The sequence below is a fragment of the Silene latifolia genome, chromosome 6 (genome assembly GCF_048544455.1).
Source record: "Silene latifolia isolate original U9 population chromosome 6, ASM4854445v1, whole genome shotgun sequence".
Lineage (NCBI taxonomy): Eukaryota > Viridiplantae > Streptophyta > Magnoliopsida > Caryophyllales > Caryophyllaceae > Silene > Silene latifolia.
Window position 1 is genome coordinate 80,606,160 of NC_133531.1, and position 17,605 is coordinate 80,623,764.

Here is a 17,605-nt window from a genome sequence, read left to right on the forward strand (position 1 = left end):
AAGCTGCGTTCTACTTGAGGGAAGCTCCCGGTGAGTGGTGGGATAAGGTTAAGGTGAGTGGCCGGGATTTGTATGTGAAGCAGGGGTTACCTGCAATACCTTGGGATGAGTTCAAGAAAGCGATAAGGCGTGAGTTTGTGCCAGAGCATGTGCGTAGTAAGCTGAGGGAAGAGTTTGATGATTTTAAGATAGCTCATGAAATGACGGTTGATGAGTACTACCGCAAGTTTAATAAGAAGTCTAGGTATGCTGAGAACATGGGGTTGAGCGAAGAGAACTTAGCTTTGAGGTTTGAGAAGGGGTTGACCCCCAATATTATGGAAAAGTTACCGGTGGGAGTTCTTACGGATGTGAAGGAGGTTTATGAGCGTGCTGGGAGAGCTGAGAGGTTGGTGGAGATGACCAAGGAGATAGGTGCTGAGAAGAGGAAAGCCGAGAGTGAGGGTGGTGGTCATTCTAGTTACAAGAACGGTGGCCATAACCAGGCAAGAGCATATTTATCGGGCTCGGGGTTTAGTGATGGGGCTTCTTATAGGCATGGTCGTAGAAGTGATGGTACCAGTTGGGGTATGACCTGTTATAACTGTGGCGGTATGGGCTACAAGAGACATGAGTACACCAGTGCTGTGAGTGGGGGTTTCCATAGACCCTCGCAAGGGAGTTTTTCACAGGGTCCTTCACAGAGCTATGCTAGTAACAGATCGGCTGGGTCGTGGAGCAAAAGAGGTGGTCAGAATAACAACAACGGTGGGGCTAACCGCAATGGCGGTAATTCATATCAGAGACCGGCGGTGAACAACAACAACCAAGGGTCGGCTGCTAAGCCATCCAACTCAGCTAGTACTATCTAGGGAGGTGGGCAGAAGACCAGTGGTAAGCTGTTTATGATGGAGAAGAAGGCAGCTGAGGATGATGCTCACGTTATCACCGGTACATTTCTTGTTAATGGAGTTTTTACCTTTGTTTTGTTTGATTCGGGGGCATCACAGTCGTTTGTATCATCGAGTCATGTTAAGTTGTTGGGCTTGAGTGAGTATGCGTCTGTAAAAGAAGAAGTTTTTATACCGTCGGGAGAGTCTGTATCTTGTGGTCGGTTGTATAGGGGTGTTTCTATGCTAGTTGGACAAGTTGATCTACCCGTAGACTTGTTAGAGTTCCCTTTAGATGGTTTTGAGATGATAGTTAGGATGGATTGGTTGGGAAAATACAAGGCTAAGATAGATTGTCATCAAAAAAAAGTTTCTTTGAGAGGTCCTAAGGGTATTAGTGTGTCTTATCGTGGGTTTGTTATCAAACCCAAAGTTAAGTTGATTGCAGCAGTGACCTTAAAATCTTATCTGAGGAAGGGGTGTCCGTTGATTCTATGTCATGTGAGCGATCATCGTGTGGAGTGTCTGACAGTTGAGCAGATACTAGTGGTGGGAGAGTTTTTAGAGGTCTTTTCAGAGGAGATCCCGGGGTTGCCACCGAGGAGGGAGATAGATGTCAGTGTTGAGTTGAAACCGGAGACGGGGCCAATGTCTAAGGCACCGTACCGTATGAGTCCTAAGGAGTTGGAGGAGCTGAAGAAAGAACTGGATGATCTGATTGAGAAGGGATACATTAGACCTAGTGTATCGCTGTAGGTAGCACCGGTCCTATTTGTGAAAAATAAAGATGGGAGCTTGAGGTTGTGCATAGATTATAGGGAGCTGAACAGAGTTACAGTGAAGAACAAGTATCCTTTGCCGAGGATATATGATTTGTTTGATCAGTTGAACGGTGCAGCGGTCGTTTCTAAGATCGATTTGTGGTCGGGTTACCATAAGGTGAAGATTAGGGAAGAAGACATACCAAAGACAACTTTCACGTCGAGGTATGGTCATTATGATTATGTCGTGATGTCGTTTGGGTTGTCTAATGCACCAGCAGTGTTTATGGATTTGATGAACCGGATCTTCAGTCAGTTCTTGGATTGGTTTGTGGTGGTCTTTATAGATGATATCTTAGTCTTTTCTAAGACTAAGGAGGAACATGAGAAGCATTTTAGGATAATGTTTCAAACCTTACGAGAGAATCAGTTGTATGCAAAGTTGTCCAAGTGTGAGTTCTGGTTAGAGGAGGTTGCCTTTCTGGGGCATGTGATTTCAAAGAAAGGGGTAGTTATGGATCCTGCAAAGATTGAGGCGGTTACCAAGTGGGAAGCGCCAAAGAATGTGGCAGAGATCAGGAGTTTCTTGGGTTTAGCTGGTTATTATTGACGGTTTGTTAAGGATTTTTCCAAGATAGCTACATCGATGACAGCTTTGATGAGGAAAGAGAACAGGTTTCGTTGGGATGAAAGTTGTGAGACGACGTTCCAAACATTAAAGAAACGTTTGACCACAGCTCCAATCTTAGCATTACCTGAGGGGATTAAGAACTTTGAGGTATATACAGATGCTTTAAATAATGGTTTGGGTTGTGTCTTGATGCAGAACGGGAAAGTGATTGCCTATGCTTCTAGGCAGCTGAAGCCTTATCAGGAGAATTATTAGCCGCATGATCTAGAGTTGGGTGCAGTTGTGTTTGCTCTTAAGATTTGGAAGCATTATCTATATGGGGCGACCTTCAAGGTGTTCTCAGATCACAAGAGTCTCAAGTACATCTTCCCTCAAACGGAGTTGAACATGAGACATAGGAGGTGGATGACGCTGATTTGGGACTACGACATGGATATCATTTACCATGAAGGGAAAGATAATGTGGTTGCAGATGCTTTGAGCAGGAAGAGTGTGCATTCTCTTTGCACGGATGTGTCTTTGATGAGATTGAGAGATGAGGTGGGGAAGTTTGGGATACATATGATACAGAAAGGGGATGCTATAGGGGATTTGACAGTGGAGTCAGACCTTTATGATGATATTCATGGGAAACAGGTGTTGGATCCTAAGATTGAGGAGTGAAGAGCTGGAGTAGAGAAAGGTACATTGTCTAGGTTCTCTATTCATACAGATGGCAGTTTGAGATTTGATGGGAGATGGTGTGTTCCTAGTGATGAAGAGTTAAAGAAGGTAATCATAACAAATGTTCATTGTACACCATATTCGGTACATCAAGGTTGTGACAAGCTATATAAGGATTTAAAGAAGACTTTCTGGTGGCATGGGATGAAGAAAGAAACAGCTGAGTTTGTGGCTCGTTATTTGATATGTCAGAGAGTAAAGGGGTAGCAATGTCGACCACAAGGCGAGATTCGGTCTCTTGAGGTACCTGAGTGGAAGTGAGAGTCCATTTCTATGGATTTTATAGTGGGTTTGCCGAAGAGTCAACAGGGTAATAATATGATATGGGTAATAGTGGATCGTCTGATCAAGTCAACTCATTTTTTGCCAATGAAGGATAATTGGACTAAGATACAGTTTGCTTTAGCTTATAGGAAGCACATGGTTCGATTGCATGGGGTGCCTAAGGTTATTGTGTATAATAGAGATTCGAGGTTTATAATATCACGGTTTTGGAAAGAGTTGCAGGAGTCTATGGGAACTACCTTAAAAATGAGTACATCATTTTATCCTGCGACAGATGGCCAGACAGAGAGGACCATCAAGACTTTAGAGGACATGTTGCAAGCTTGTGTTATGGATTGTGGTGGTAGCTGGTAACAAAGGTTGGATTTGATTGAGTTTTCTTAAAACAACAGCTATCACACCAGTATTGGCATGGTACCGTTTGAGGCTTTGTATGAGAAGAGATATCAGAGTCCGATTTGTTGAGATGATAGAACTGAGGCAGTGGTTATAGGACCAGAGATGGTACAGGAGATGGTGGAACAGACTATGCTAATCAGACAGAAGATGAGAGCGGCCCAGGATCGTCAAAAGAGTTATGCAGATTTACATCGTCGTGACATAGAGTTTCAGGTTGGGGACAAGGTTCTTTTGAAACTGTCTCCTATGCGTGGGATCATGAGATTTGGGAATAAAGGGAAGCTCAGTCAGAAGTTTATAGGACCATATGAGATCTTGGACCGTGTGGGTGAGGTTGCCTATCGGTTAGCTTTACCAGCTGCGTTGGATAGAGTGCATAATGTGTTTCATGTGTCTCAACTGAGGAAGTATGTGAGTGACCCTTCACATGTGTTAGAGGTAGATAACATCGAGCTAGATGAGTCCTTATCTTATCTTGAGGTGCCTAAACAGATTCTTGATCGAAAGGTTAGGAAAACTAGACATGGTGAGATAGTGTTGCTTAAGGTTCTTTGGTCTAACCATGAGATTGACGAGGCTACATGGGAGGCGGAAGAGGCTATGAGAGAGCGATACCCGTCTCTGTTTGATCAGGTATGTATGGTTACGGGGACGTAACCTTGTTTCTTTTAGTGGGGTAGGAGATGGTCGCATAGAGTTTTTGCATGTTTTAGATTTGTTTTGGTACAGTTAGTAGTTGCCTTGAGTCGGGTTGAGTTATGTTTTGGGAGGTGTGTTGGGAGTTTGGTGTTGAGTTTTGTTTATGTTATTGTGTCGGGGAGGTGTTAGTGTGCTGGTTCTTGGTTGTGGTTTGAACTTCGGGGACAAAGTTCTTTTTAAGGAGGCAAGACTGTAATATTACGGTTTTATATGTCTTGGGGTACTCTATCGAGTAAGTGCGTTTTTACGCAAAATAGTAGTCTGCCTGTAGGGTACTCGATCGAGTATGCTTGGCACTCGATCGAGTAAGGGCCACTCGATCAAGTAAGTGAGTTTACGGAGGATATTCGACGGGTTTTGTTAATAATGCGGGAATGATATATAAAGCTTTCGTCACTTTTCTTATAACACTTTTTCAACCTAAAAACCTTCAAGAAAATATTAAGAGTTACGTGGAATCATCCTCGCCGCATTATTAGCAAATCCTGGAGCTAGAAGTGTCGGATTTCGTTGTTCTTTACACCTTTGCGATCCTTACGTCGAGGGTAATTTTATAAAGTTTTATTAAAGTTGGTTAAACCCTAATTGGGTGATTTGGGGGTTTTGGTGGTTTATGTGAATAGAGTTGTGATTGTGTGTATGTATGTATAGGAGGAGGGTTTGTTGAGGAGAGATTCTGACTTAGCTGCTTGATCGTCTGTCGGTGTTTGCATTTCCAGGTAGGGTTTTCCCTACTCAGTATTAGTTACATAATATGTGGTGATTTTTGTTGTAAGTAGTGATTGATTACGTTGTTGGTTGATTTAAACGGTTGTTGATTTCATATCGTTGATTGGTTTGTATCTGTCTGTGATCTTCGGGGCGCGTCCCTGGCTGAGTGGAGTCACTTGTGGGATTGGCTTCACGCCCTTGATTCGCCTTCTATGGAACCCGCCATAAAAGGGATGCGCACATTAAGGAACTTGGGTTTATTGCTCAATGAAGATGAGCGGGGATTTGGTGGGTACGGCTACGGTCCCCCACTGGCGGTGTGGAGTACTTGTTGCGATGGGTACTCTGGCAGGACTACACACTTCAGTGTGTAGTCAGTTATGTGGAGATTGGTGTTGGGGACTGGAGAATTGATGAGTTGTTGTGCTGTTTGTGTTCTTTGTTGGACCATATAGATATATGATTTAAGTTTTGATAATGACAAATGTGTGCTTTGTATTATATATCCTCTTGCTCGTAATCGTTTGTTAGTCTTTAAATAGATTGATTAAAGTTTACAATACAAGCAAGTAATGTTATAGCATCCTTAGCTATAACATTGAAGATTTGTGAAGCATCATTCAAGTAATGTTATAGCAGCTTGAGCTATAACATTGAAGATTTCTAAAGCGTCATAGTAACTGTAACAAGTTTCAAGTTTGACGATCACTCAAGCAAAAGGCTTGATCAAGTCTTTAACAAGCTCAAGATGGAGAGCTTATGATCAAGATAAAGAGAAGACTCTATTATGAAGATCTCGAGGAAGATTAGCTAGTTTAGGGCTTCATCTAGTAACGGTATCTTAAGATGAAATATTGGAAAAGTAAAGTTATAGCTATTTCACTTATAACTTTATTTACCAAGCTTAATGTTATAGATGTTTCTACTATAACTTTAAGTAGCAATTTTATGGCACGATTTTAATAGTTTTAAAATCATTTTCAAAAAATAAAATTCTTCAAATATATTTCAAAATCATGTTTGTATATAATAGAGATGAGATATGGGTTGTTATAATGAATAACTTGCATTTCTCTATTGGTTAGTAAAACGACTTATGGGTCGTCATGCTACCTAGGGTTTGCTAGTTTATTTAACCTAACCCTAATCCAAGAAGAAGGATTTTTCGTCTAGATGGACACGGGCCTAGGGTTTCGGCCGTTGGTTTTGAGCCGTTAGGTTTCACAAGTCCTCTAGTACAAGTAATCTATCTAATTAAATCTAGCTTATATTTTTATAAGGTATTCTCATATCTTAAATATATATTTGATTTAATTAGTTTACTTATATGAAAATCTTAAAGATATAGTTATGGAAAAATAAGATTTACTTTTATCTTATTTACTTAAACTAAAGTATCTTGGATTAAAGTAGAAAAGAGATAAAGATGTATTTCTTGCGAAATAAACCGCCTGCCTCACGACACTTCTAGGGTTTCGTGCAAAACCCTATTCCTCTCCTCTACTATAAATACACATGATCATTCTTTATTTAAAATAAGCTTTTCGAAATATTAAAATCTCTTGCAAACAATTTTGAGTTTAATTTTAATCACTTTGTTTTTATTGTTTTGCATTTGAAAATCCTTGCGAAAAGTCGTGCTCTTAAATTGCTTGTTTTTCTTAAGATTACGTTACAAGATAATAGTACTTCATATTGTTTCTTACTCGTTCAATTGTGTGAACACTTAGAAGAACAATCAAGTGCTTTCTTAGTAACTTAAGATAGTCAAAACCGAATATCTAGTGATATTCAAATTGAGTTATAGCTAGAGTTAGCTGTACGAGTTGGGTTGATAATTTTGTAATCCAGAGAAAGGTACTAAAATTATTAATCGAGAATAGTGGACGTAGGCTTCGACGTGTGAAGCTGAACCACTTCAAATATCGTGTGTCCTTGCAATTTTCCTTTTCGTTCATTTTATTATGTTCATAATCACTTAGTTAACTAGTTAAAGTTTAATCAATAAAATTTAAGTAATTAATTTGATAAAATAAAAAGTAGGCATAAGCTTTTAAATACTCAATTCACCCCCCCCCCCCCCTTCTCGAGTATTTCGGGTGTGATAGACTCTTCAATTGGTATCAGAGCCTCATGCTCTTGATTGCCTAACCGCAAAGAGCCTAGATCCGTCTATCTTTCTATCTTTTTATTTTATTTTTATTCCACTGCCTTACACGTGTGAAATGGATTCCAAGTATCTTAAGTGTCCTATCTTTGATGGGAAGAATAATGGACTTTGGAAAAACATGATGACAAACTACATAAAAGGACATGATTGGGAGTGCTGGACGATTATCAAGAATGGACCAAACAAAATTTTGGTCGCATCTTCGGAAGGCACTACCTATGAGAAAAGGGAAGAAGACTATATTGAGGCTGATTACAAGAAGGCTGAGAAAAACTCGAAAGCAATAAGCTTGTTGCAAAACGGCATGACATTGACCGAATTCGATCGTTTTTCTTCTTGCACTTCGGCCAAGGAAATATGGGATGGTCTTGAGTTGGCCTATGAAGGAACATCGGCTGTTAGAAAATATCGTATTGACCTCCTGATTCAAAAATGTGAACTTTTTAAAACAGAAAAGAATGAATCTCTCGATAGCATGTCAGCACGATTTTCTACTATAGTCAATGAGCTCAAAAATCTTGGTAAAACATTTAACTCCGAGGATATTTCTAGAAAAGTACTTAGGAGTTTAACCAAGAAATGGCGTCCCAAGGTCACAGTTATGGAAGAATTCAGAGATCTCACTTCTCTTCCTTATGCAGAACTAATTGGTGCTCTCATGGCTCATAAACTCGTCCTGGATGACTGATCGGAGCCATTTGGTGTTCACAATTAAGCATATGTGGTCGTTGGTCAATGGTCGATACAAAACACAATTTATACTTCACAAACAACTCTACAATTAGTAAAGAGGTAAGTAAAGGTCGGATCCCAAGGGACGGGTATTGAAATGAAGATTCTATTGTAACTAGCGGTGTCTAGGGGTGTCACAAATTGGGTTGATGTAGAAGGTTACTAAACTAAAATAGCAATGAAAATAAACTAACAAGGTAAATGAAATAAGGGTGTAAACAATTGATTAAAAGCACTAGGGTGTCATGGGTTCATAGGGGAATCATGGGATATGATCATACAAACATGTTCTCAAATTATAAGCAAGCAATTATTGTTGTGATGGATTGAGTTGGGTTATATCTTACAATCCTAGGAAAGTTTGGGTCCCGGAGCCGAATCTCTTGGATTGTACAACACCTACAAGTCGACTTAATCTTCCCTACTTAACACATGCATGGTCTAACAAGACTCGAGTTGGGTTATGTCTTACAAGTCAAGTTGAAAGGATAGAAGATGATAGTAAATGCAAGGATTCATAGGCTTAGCATTTCATCAAATATAACATGTGCATGCATTAAGATCAAAACAAGCAAGCAAATAAGATATGAAAGCATATTAATTTAAGCATGAATCATTCCCCATGTTGGTTTCCCTAATCACCCATTAAACCCTAGCTAAGAGACTACTCACTCATTATCATGTTGATCATGCTAGAAAGGTTGTCAATCATACTAACATAATGAAACATGATGAATAAATGAAAGTAATTAGCAATAATTAAAAAGGGATTAAGAGATTATACCTACTAATGATTCCAATAATAAAGCAAGAATAATAGAAGTACTTGAATCCTAGATTGAGAGGTTGTCAATCTCCCAATAATAACTCAAATAATCTTCAATTACCCAAAATAAAGTAAGAACAAGAGAGAGATTAAGGAACTAAAACTTGGATTAAAACTTGATTAATATTTGATTACAATATTGAAGAGAGATTTGATTGATATTAACTACACTAATTATTGATAAGAAGAACATGCCCCTCTAATTAGACTAATGGGGTATTTATAGTGAAAATTAGGGAGGATGCATTAGGGTTAACTAAGGGCTAAACTAGTAATTACACTTTTTAAGTTGAGCAAGGAGCCTCCGGGATTGTCCGAGAGAAGGGCTTCTTCATTTCGTAGCTTGAAGAACGAAAGCGTGTCTTTGTCTTTGTGATCCGTGCGGTGGGAGTCGGGACGGCCGGATCTGGGATGGACAATCCGAGCGGATCAAGGAACGAGACGCACGGACTGGGCATGGGCAATCCGAGCGGATTCCTGGTGAGGACGCTCGGACTGGCGAGGACGGACGGATTCTCTACAATCCGTTCGGATTGTAGCTCAGCAGCTTTCCTTCTTCTTTTTCTTCCCTTTTCTTCATGAATTCCTTGGGGATTTCCTTGGGGACTCAAGGATCCTTTTCTCAACAATGCTCTTCTACTATGCTATGTACAAAGGCCTTCTAGTCTTGTCTCTCCTTGATGCTTGGTCATTGAATATGATCAATTTAGCCTTGTTTTGCCATGAAAATGCAAGATTCTTACTCCTTTTCTACCAAGGGATCAAAATCTCAAAGAATATGCAAAACAAAGAACTAAAGATAAGAAATGACCCAAATAGACACTAAAAAGCATAGAAACAATGGTAATTCGGGGGCTAAATATGCGCCAATTATGGTCGCATCAAATATCCCCAAACCGAACCTTTGCTCGTCCCGAGTAAAGAGGTGATAAAGACTAGGACCAAAACTAACCTAACCTAATAATAATAGCCGATATGAGACAATTAGCGGGTCTCACTCCGCCCCTTCAACTCACAACAAGACAACCATGAGGTAGGATGCCTTCTTGCAAGGCAAGGTGGGTCTTGCCAAAATGGCGACACATCCAATCATTAAGCACACAAAATCAAGTAATGGATGCATCTACAAAAATAATAGCCACTTTCCTCATCTAAGTGGCGGAAATTATCTATAAGGGAAGCAATTCAAGGGTACACAATCCTTCATAGATGCAATTTGTTCAAACTACTAAGCCTAGAAGGATACCAATAAATCACCTCCAAAAGGTGTCAAGCTAGGGTACCTTTGTCCTCAATCGTTAAATGCTTTTGTCAAGAATAGACTCCCTATGGTGTTAGAAACACTGGAGGATCGCGGAATTCCCCCTCTTGCCTAGACAAGAAGAAGGGTCGTCCCCTCTCTACCATGCACAAAAATGGATATGATGGATAAAGGGATCGATAGATGTTTGAGTTTCATTTTGGGAGTTTGCTTTTGTTTTTGTTTTCCCCCCAAATTTCTTTGGCATTTGACTTTTTGAGAACACTTTCTTGCCATTTCTTTTTGATTTTTGGCATTTCAATACTTGACAACTTTTTTGCATTTTCTTTTTGAACATTTTCAAAGTCACCCCAATTAGTAACGAGGGTGCCTTATTTTTGAAGCTTTAGGAGTTCTATTTTTGCTCCTCTTTTCTTTTGATGCATTTTTGCAAACTTTCTTTCACTTTTCATTTCATTGAACTCAAATTGATTTCTTTTTGTTTTGTGCCCATTCCCTTTGATGACAAAAATGTGGTAGAACATGGATGAATGATAGAAGTATGCATGGTTTCAAGGGTCACCTTGGAATAAACGGTAGCCAAGGAGTTATCACACCACAAGGTACTCTTGACTCGGCCTTAAACCATGGGTCAAAGGATACTAGCATGACACATCCTAGGGTGTTTTACAAGCATTCTAACAAACAAAGTCTTAAGAATAAAAAGCATCTACTAGGGCCTATATACACTTGTCAAGCTTCCCAAATAGACGGTTTCGCAAAATTTTTCTAACATGCAAACTACATGCCATGATGCAACTAGCATATATACATCCTAATGCAAATGATTCTACCAACTAATATGCCATATAAACTAAATGCAATCCTAAGTTCACATTGTTTTACCGCATCAATCAAAATAAAGCCACATAGTCATTAACATAAAGAGGAGAAAGGAGATTGGAAAGATCATACCATGCGGTCTTCAATATCCTCATGTCTCGGATGTGGCGTAGTCAATCAAAGTGAACAAGGATGAAACAAACACAATATATACAAGACAATATATACAAAGGAAATGAACTTGTTTTTGGTTTTTTCAATTTTTCAAATTTTTATGATTTTTGAAATTTTTCAATTTTTATGGTTTTTGAATAAAAGTTAAGAGTTAGAATTCCCATCCCCACACTAATATGGGCATTGTCCTCAATGGCCAAAATGATGGAAATTATGCAAAGAATGATGCATGATTTCTATACTAAATGCAATTCTACACTAAGCTATACTACATGATGCATGGTTTTTGTTATGACGGAGAGGATAATTTAAATTACCTCCCGTTGCGTATGCATTAACTTCCCCAAACCAAGCAAGACACTATTGCTAATGTCAAAGCATGGGGGAGTTCATGCACATGCTAAGCTATGCATGAGACTAGATTGTCATTTTGGATTTTACAAAAGTGGGAACAATAAAGAACACCTCAAAGGAACCGAGGTGTGAGTCCTTTGATGTTGCTAGGACTAAACCAACAATGATCAAAATGAAAATAAAATACAAAGAGATATAGACAAACCGTGGGAGAGTAGGAATCTCCAAGGCTAGTCTTCCATCATGCTACTATCATCACCACTTCCCTCATGAGAAGTGGTCACATTGCCACTTTCCTTGGCACTTTCTTCTTTGCTTTCTTCATCATCATCTTCCTCATCATTATCTTCACCATCTTCACCATCTCTTTCTTCATCTCCACTTGCTTCTTCCTCAATATTATCATCAATCTCCTCATCATTTCCAACAACCTCATTGTCTTCCACCACTTCCCTAGATGCACCCGGAAACAAGGCTTCTCTATCCGCCCAACTAGGCAAAGGACAAGATGGATCAAGGAGTCCTTGCCTAGCTAGATGTAGGAGGGGAGGATATTGAGCCAAATAAGCATTCTTCCGATCTTCATAAGCTTGCTTGTGCATGGCTTGCATTAGAAGAGTGACATAATCTTTCCCAATTTCAACTCCTTGTGGTTTGAACTCTTCATAATCATAGGGGTAAGGTGGTATAACAATGGAAGAGGAGGGGTTTCATGATCACCCTTTTGTTGTTGAATGATGTACTCGGCTTCTTCGGATAGGGAAGTAAATAGTTGGTCCGGTGGACACTAAGACGGCAAATCTTTGCGGGTAAAGTGAATGATCGAGCCTCACTTGTAAGCCACCCATACTTGGTATCAAGGGAATTGTGAACAACCCACTTAAACTTGTTAATCAAGGTGGACATATCAATGAGATGGCCACCATCCTTAGCCTTGTACTTGCTATCCTTATTGAAATTAGGATCAAAGTGCTTGGCTAGGACCGTGACAAGGCCGCCATTAACAATTACGGTTTGACCCTTCTTCCCACTATCTATATGGAGCCATCTATCAACCAATAGCCTCAAAGAATTGTAAGGCTTGGTGTGAATTCTTCCAATATTCAAAGTTGATTCAAGGAGAATAAAATCGAGTCCCGTGAAATGATTGGTGTCTTTCCTAGCAATTATGGTATTTCCCACAACTTTGTGCCATATTCTTATGCCCGGATGATGGACCAAAAGAGCACGACAAGCTTTAAAATCTTCAAATTTCTTCCCGGAGATTGCCTCCCAAAGAGGCTCGGGATCATACTTCCCATATTGCTTATAGAATTTATGTTCATCGCTAAGACCCAAAATTGCACCCAATTAGGAAAGGAAATGCGTCTACTAGTGTTAGCTAGACGAAACTCAATATTTTCCCTATTCTCAACTTTTGTCACTTTTAAAGAACTTAAGAATTCCAAGACAAGGGAGGGGTATGTTACTTCCTCCATTTCAAACAATTTCTTTAAACCCATGGCATTGAAAAAGATTCTTGTTTGTTCAAGAATACCCAACTTCTCTAAAGCATCTTGGCATATGAATTTGGTGGATTGAATTTGTCTCATAGCAAACTTGACAAATGTATTTCTATGGGAGTCGGAAATGAATGTTACCTCCGGATAATGCAAGAGTTGATTAATTACCGGAGTAGAGGGCGATGCTTCCATAGGAATTTGTTGAGGTGGTTGCACTTCCAAGCTTGGTGTTGATACCACCATTGCCAAAGCTTTCTTCATTTGTAGAGCTTTTTGCCTTTGAGAGAGAGTTGTAGTCTTTGGTGTCTTTGTTGCCTTTGCCTTTGCTTTTGTTGCTCCCTTTGTTCTTGCCATTTGATGAGCTAACCAAGAAAAAGATCAAAAATCTTCAATTTGTAGAATGCCCAAATCGATTTTGAAAGTGAAAGGCTTTGCCTTTATGAGAACAAAAATCAATTCAAAGGTGAAGATTTTGTTCTTGGTTTTGATTATTAATGAAGATGGAGTGATTGATTTGTTATTTGAAAGATGGTTTGATTTGATTTTGGTGAGTTTTGTTGAGGGTTTTTGTTTTTGAGATGGAGAGGATGAGGGTTTTGATGTTATGGGTAGTGTTTATGAGTGAATGAATGAATGAATGAAGGTGGGGTGGGTATTTAAAGAACTCGACAATATTAGGACGCAGGGACAATCCGTGCGGATTAGGCGCAATCCGCTCGGATTCTTGACTTCAAATTTTCAAAAATCCCGCCTAGAGACGGGCGGATTACGGGGAATCCGTTCGGATTCTATTTGAGACGAGACGGGCGGATTTCGCTTGAGACGGACGGATTCTTGTCCAGAGATTTTTCTTTGTTTTTCTTGGTGCAAGACGGGCGGATTGTCCACAAGACGGACGGATTCGTGAGACGGCGTCTTTCCGGAAATCCGCTCGGATTCTTCAACATCAAGAATTTTGCAGTTTTCAGCTCAGCCCAAGACGGGCGTCTTCTCGCAGGACGCTCGGATCCTCGTAGACGGGCGGATTCTCGTGAATCCGCTCGGATTGGTCCTTGTGTACACGGATTCAGTTCTATCCGTGCACCAACGTATTCCCTTATCATTCTTTCTTTCTTTCTTTCAAATCTTGTGTTCTTCATTGCGGGGGCACTACTAAGGCATGAATAGCCTAGGCAATTGCCATCCCCACACTAAGGTAAAGCACTACACATCAATTAAATCATTAGTCCCTCCCTCACTTCTCTCTTTTCATGACAATTATTTTGATCAAAGTAAAAATAAATCCAAAAATGACAAAAATGCAATGCAAAAATTAAATGTAAGTTAGGGAGTTAGAAATATTTACAAGTGGTGGTTTAGGGAGGACTCCACCAAACTCTCATTCTTGATGAGATGTCAAGGAGGCATGTTCAAGGTGTTGTTGATGTTGCTTAACACCTTGAAGAAGTAATCAAAAGCTTGTTCATTGTTATGGTAGAGGTCCTCAATAGACCGTGGTTCTTGTTGTTGATCATGATCGATGGCATGCCCAATGTAGGGATTAAAGATCCCTTCAAATTCGTCGTCCCAAAGACCACAAACTTCATTGAGTTGATCATTGAAAATCTCTTGCTTGGATGGAGACAACTCTCCCAATTTCTTCTCTTGGCCAATGAGGTCATCATCTTCTTCCTTGGTTGATTTTGATGAGCTTTGCAAGCTCTCCTTGTCACAATTCACTTGCTCTTTGAATGGAGCATCTTCAACTTTCTTCCTCCATTGGAGTTCCGATTTCTTCTTCTCATCTTTTCGGCTATAATGATCAATCATGAAACATGGTTCATGCAAACGAGGAGCTCTCATGGTCTTGTCAAGATTAAAAGTTATGCTTTCATCTCCCACTTCTAGAGTGAGCTCTCCATGCTTCACATCAATCACCGCACCCGCGGTGTGTAGGAAAGGTCTTCCTAAGATGATTGGAATGTTGGAATCTTCCTCCATATCAACAATGACAAAGTCCACCGGGATGAAAAACTTCCCAATTCGCACGGGGACATCTTCCCATATCCCTAGCGGTGTCTTCGTCGATCTATCGGCCATTTGAAGAGTGATATTGGTACATTTAAGCTCTCCCATTCCCAACCTTTTACTTACCGAGTACGGCATGACACTCACACTAGCCCCTAGATCACATAAGGCTTTGTTGATCGTTGTGTCGCCAATGGTACACGGTATTGAGAAGCTTCCCGGATCCTTTAACTTTGGAGGTGAACTCCCTTGAAGTATGGCACTACTCACCTTAGTGAAGGCGATAGTCTCAAGTCTCCGGATCGACTTCTTCTTTGTGAGGATATCTTTCATGTACTTTGCATAGGCCGGAACGTGATTGATTAATTCCGTGAAAGGAATTGAGACTTCTAAGTTCTTCACAATTTCCATGAACTTTCCAAGTTGATCATCAAATTTAGGCTTGGCTTGACGACTTGGAAAAGGAAGTCTAATCACAATGGGCTCCTTTTCTTTGGCTTTGTCTTCATTTTTCTTTGAACTTTCTTCTTTTGATGATTCCCCTTCTTTGGGACCTTGCACCACAACTTCATTCTCACTAGCTCTCACAACTTCATCCTCAACTTGCTCCTTCGGTGCTTCATACCTTGTACCACTTCTCAAGTGAATGGCACTAACCGTTTCATGTCTAGGGGGATTACCTTGAGGTGGTAATTGCCCCTTTTGTCTTTGTGAGCTCGAAGATGCTAGTTGGGTCAATTGTGTTTCCAACATCTTGGTGTGAGCTAGAATGTTGTTGATGGTGGTGTCTTTTGCTTGGCTATCTTTTTGCATTTGGGTGAAAAATTCTTGTTGATTCTTTTGCATTTGAAGGACCGCTTTTTGGACATCAAAACTTTGGTCATTGTGGTGATTGTATGGATTTTGATTTTGGTAACCTTGGTTTTGATTGAAAAAGGGTCTTTGGTTTTGATTTCTCATGGGTGGTGGAGTGTATGTTGTTTGAGGGTTTTGGACATTTTGGCTTTTGTATGAGAGATTTGGATGGAACTTGGTGTTTTCATTGTAAAAATTTGAATAAGGGGTACCGCTTTTGTAAGCTTGGAAAGCATTGACTTGCTCGGTTGTTCCCCTACACTCGCTTGAGTCATGACCTAAGGTTCCACAATTCTCACATATCCCGCTTGGGATTGATGAGGATGCCGTCATGGCATTGACATGATGCTTTGATGATTTTGAGCTTTCCTCAAGTCTAGCCATAGCTTGTTCAAACTTCAAGTTGATTGTGTCAATGTGAGCACTAAGTTGAGCACCCAATTGAGTAACGGTGTCCACTTCATACTTTCCTCTAGTAGCCTTGCGAGGCCTACTATATTGCGAATTATGGACCGCCATTTCCTCAATCTTGTTCCATGTTTGATTGTCATCAACTTCGGTGAACATTCCATTTGATCCCATATTGAGAATGTTCCTTGAATCTTCATATAAACCATTCCAAAATTGTTGCACTAAAAACCATTCGCTAAGTCCATGGTGAGGACATGAGCGACAAATACCTTTGAACCGCTCCCAAGCTTCATACAAAGATTCTTCATCCCTTTGCTTAAAACCCGTAATTTGAGCTCTTAGCATATTGGTCTTTTCCGGTGGGTAGAATTTTTTGTAGAAAGCTAGAGCTAGCTTCTTCCAAGAATCTATTCCAAGGGTGGCCTTATCAAGGCCCTTCAACCATTGTTTTGCGGTGCCGATTAACGAAAAAGGAAATAAGACCCATCTTATTTGGTCTTGAGTCACACCCCGTTTGAGAGATAGCTTCACAATAATCACAAAATGTTTCCATATGAGAATGAGGGTCCTCACTAGGCATTCCCCCGAATTGGCTCCTCTCAACTAGTTGGATGAAGGCGGACTTGGCAATAAAGTTTCCGGTAAGATGTTGTGGGGTAGGAGTACCATTTGGTAGATCCTCCTCGGTGGGTATAGAGTGTGACGAGAATTTAGGCATTGTAGGTGGATTTTGTGTGGTATTGTTTAATGGGTTCTCTTCTCCTTCTATTGCGAAAGGATTGACAAACTCACTAGTGGGTTGAACAACTTCACCAACACCTCCCAAATTCCTCCTAACAAGTCTCCTATTATTCGTCAAGGTTCTTTCGATTTCACGGTCAAAAGGTAACAAATCTCTTTGTAACCTTCTAGACATGCAAAATATCAAACAACTCAAAAACAATTAGAACAATCCTTGAGGAGTTTTACTTCCCCAAGGTGAAAAAGACACAACTAAAAACAATAAAAGAAATCTTAAATCAATTAAACACCGTCCCCGGCAACGGCGCCATTTTTGATCGGAGCCATTTGGTGTTCACAATTAAGCATATGTGGTCGTTGGTCAATGGTCGATACAAAACACAATTTATACTTCACAAACAACTCTACAATTAGTAAAGAGGTAAGTAAAGGTCGGATCCCAAGGGACGGGTATTGAAATGAAGATTCTATTGTAACTAGCGGTGTCTAGGGGTGTCACAAATTGGGTTGATGTAGAAGGTTACTAAACTAAAATAGCAATGAAAATAAACTAACAAGGTAAATGAAATAAGGGTGTAAACAATTGATTAAAAGCACTAGGGTGTCATGGGTTCATAGGGGAATCATGGGATATGATCATACAAACATGTTCTCAAATTATAAGCAAGCAAT

At 40.0% G+C, this 17,605-nt stretch overlaps 1 non-coding gene across 1 annotated transcript; it reads left to right on the top strand.

Moving 5' to 3' along the window:
* Nucleotides 1-16,430: 16,430 nt before the first annotated feature.
* On the top strand, nucleotides 16,431-16,537 carry LOC141589090 (small nucleolar RNA R71). Its single transcript, XR_012520044.1, has one exon. It is a non-coding gene; the product is annotated as a small nucleolar RNA R71 (small nucleolar RNA).
* The last annotated feature ends 1,068 nt before the right edge of the window (nucleotides 16,538-17,605 follow it).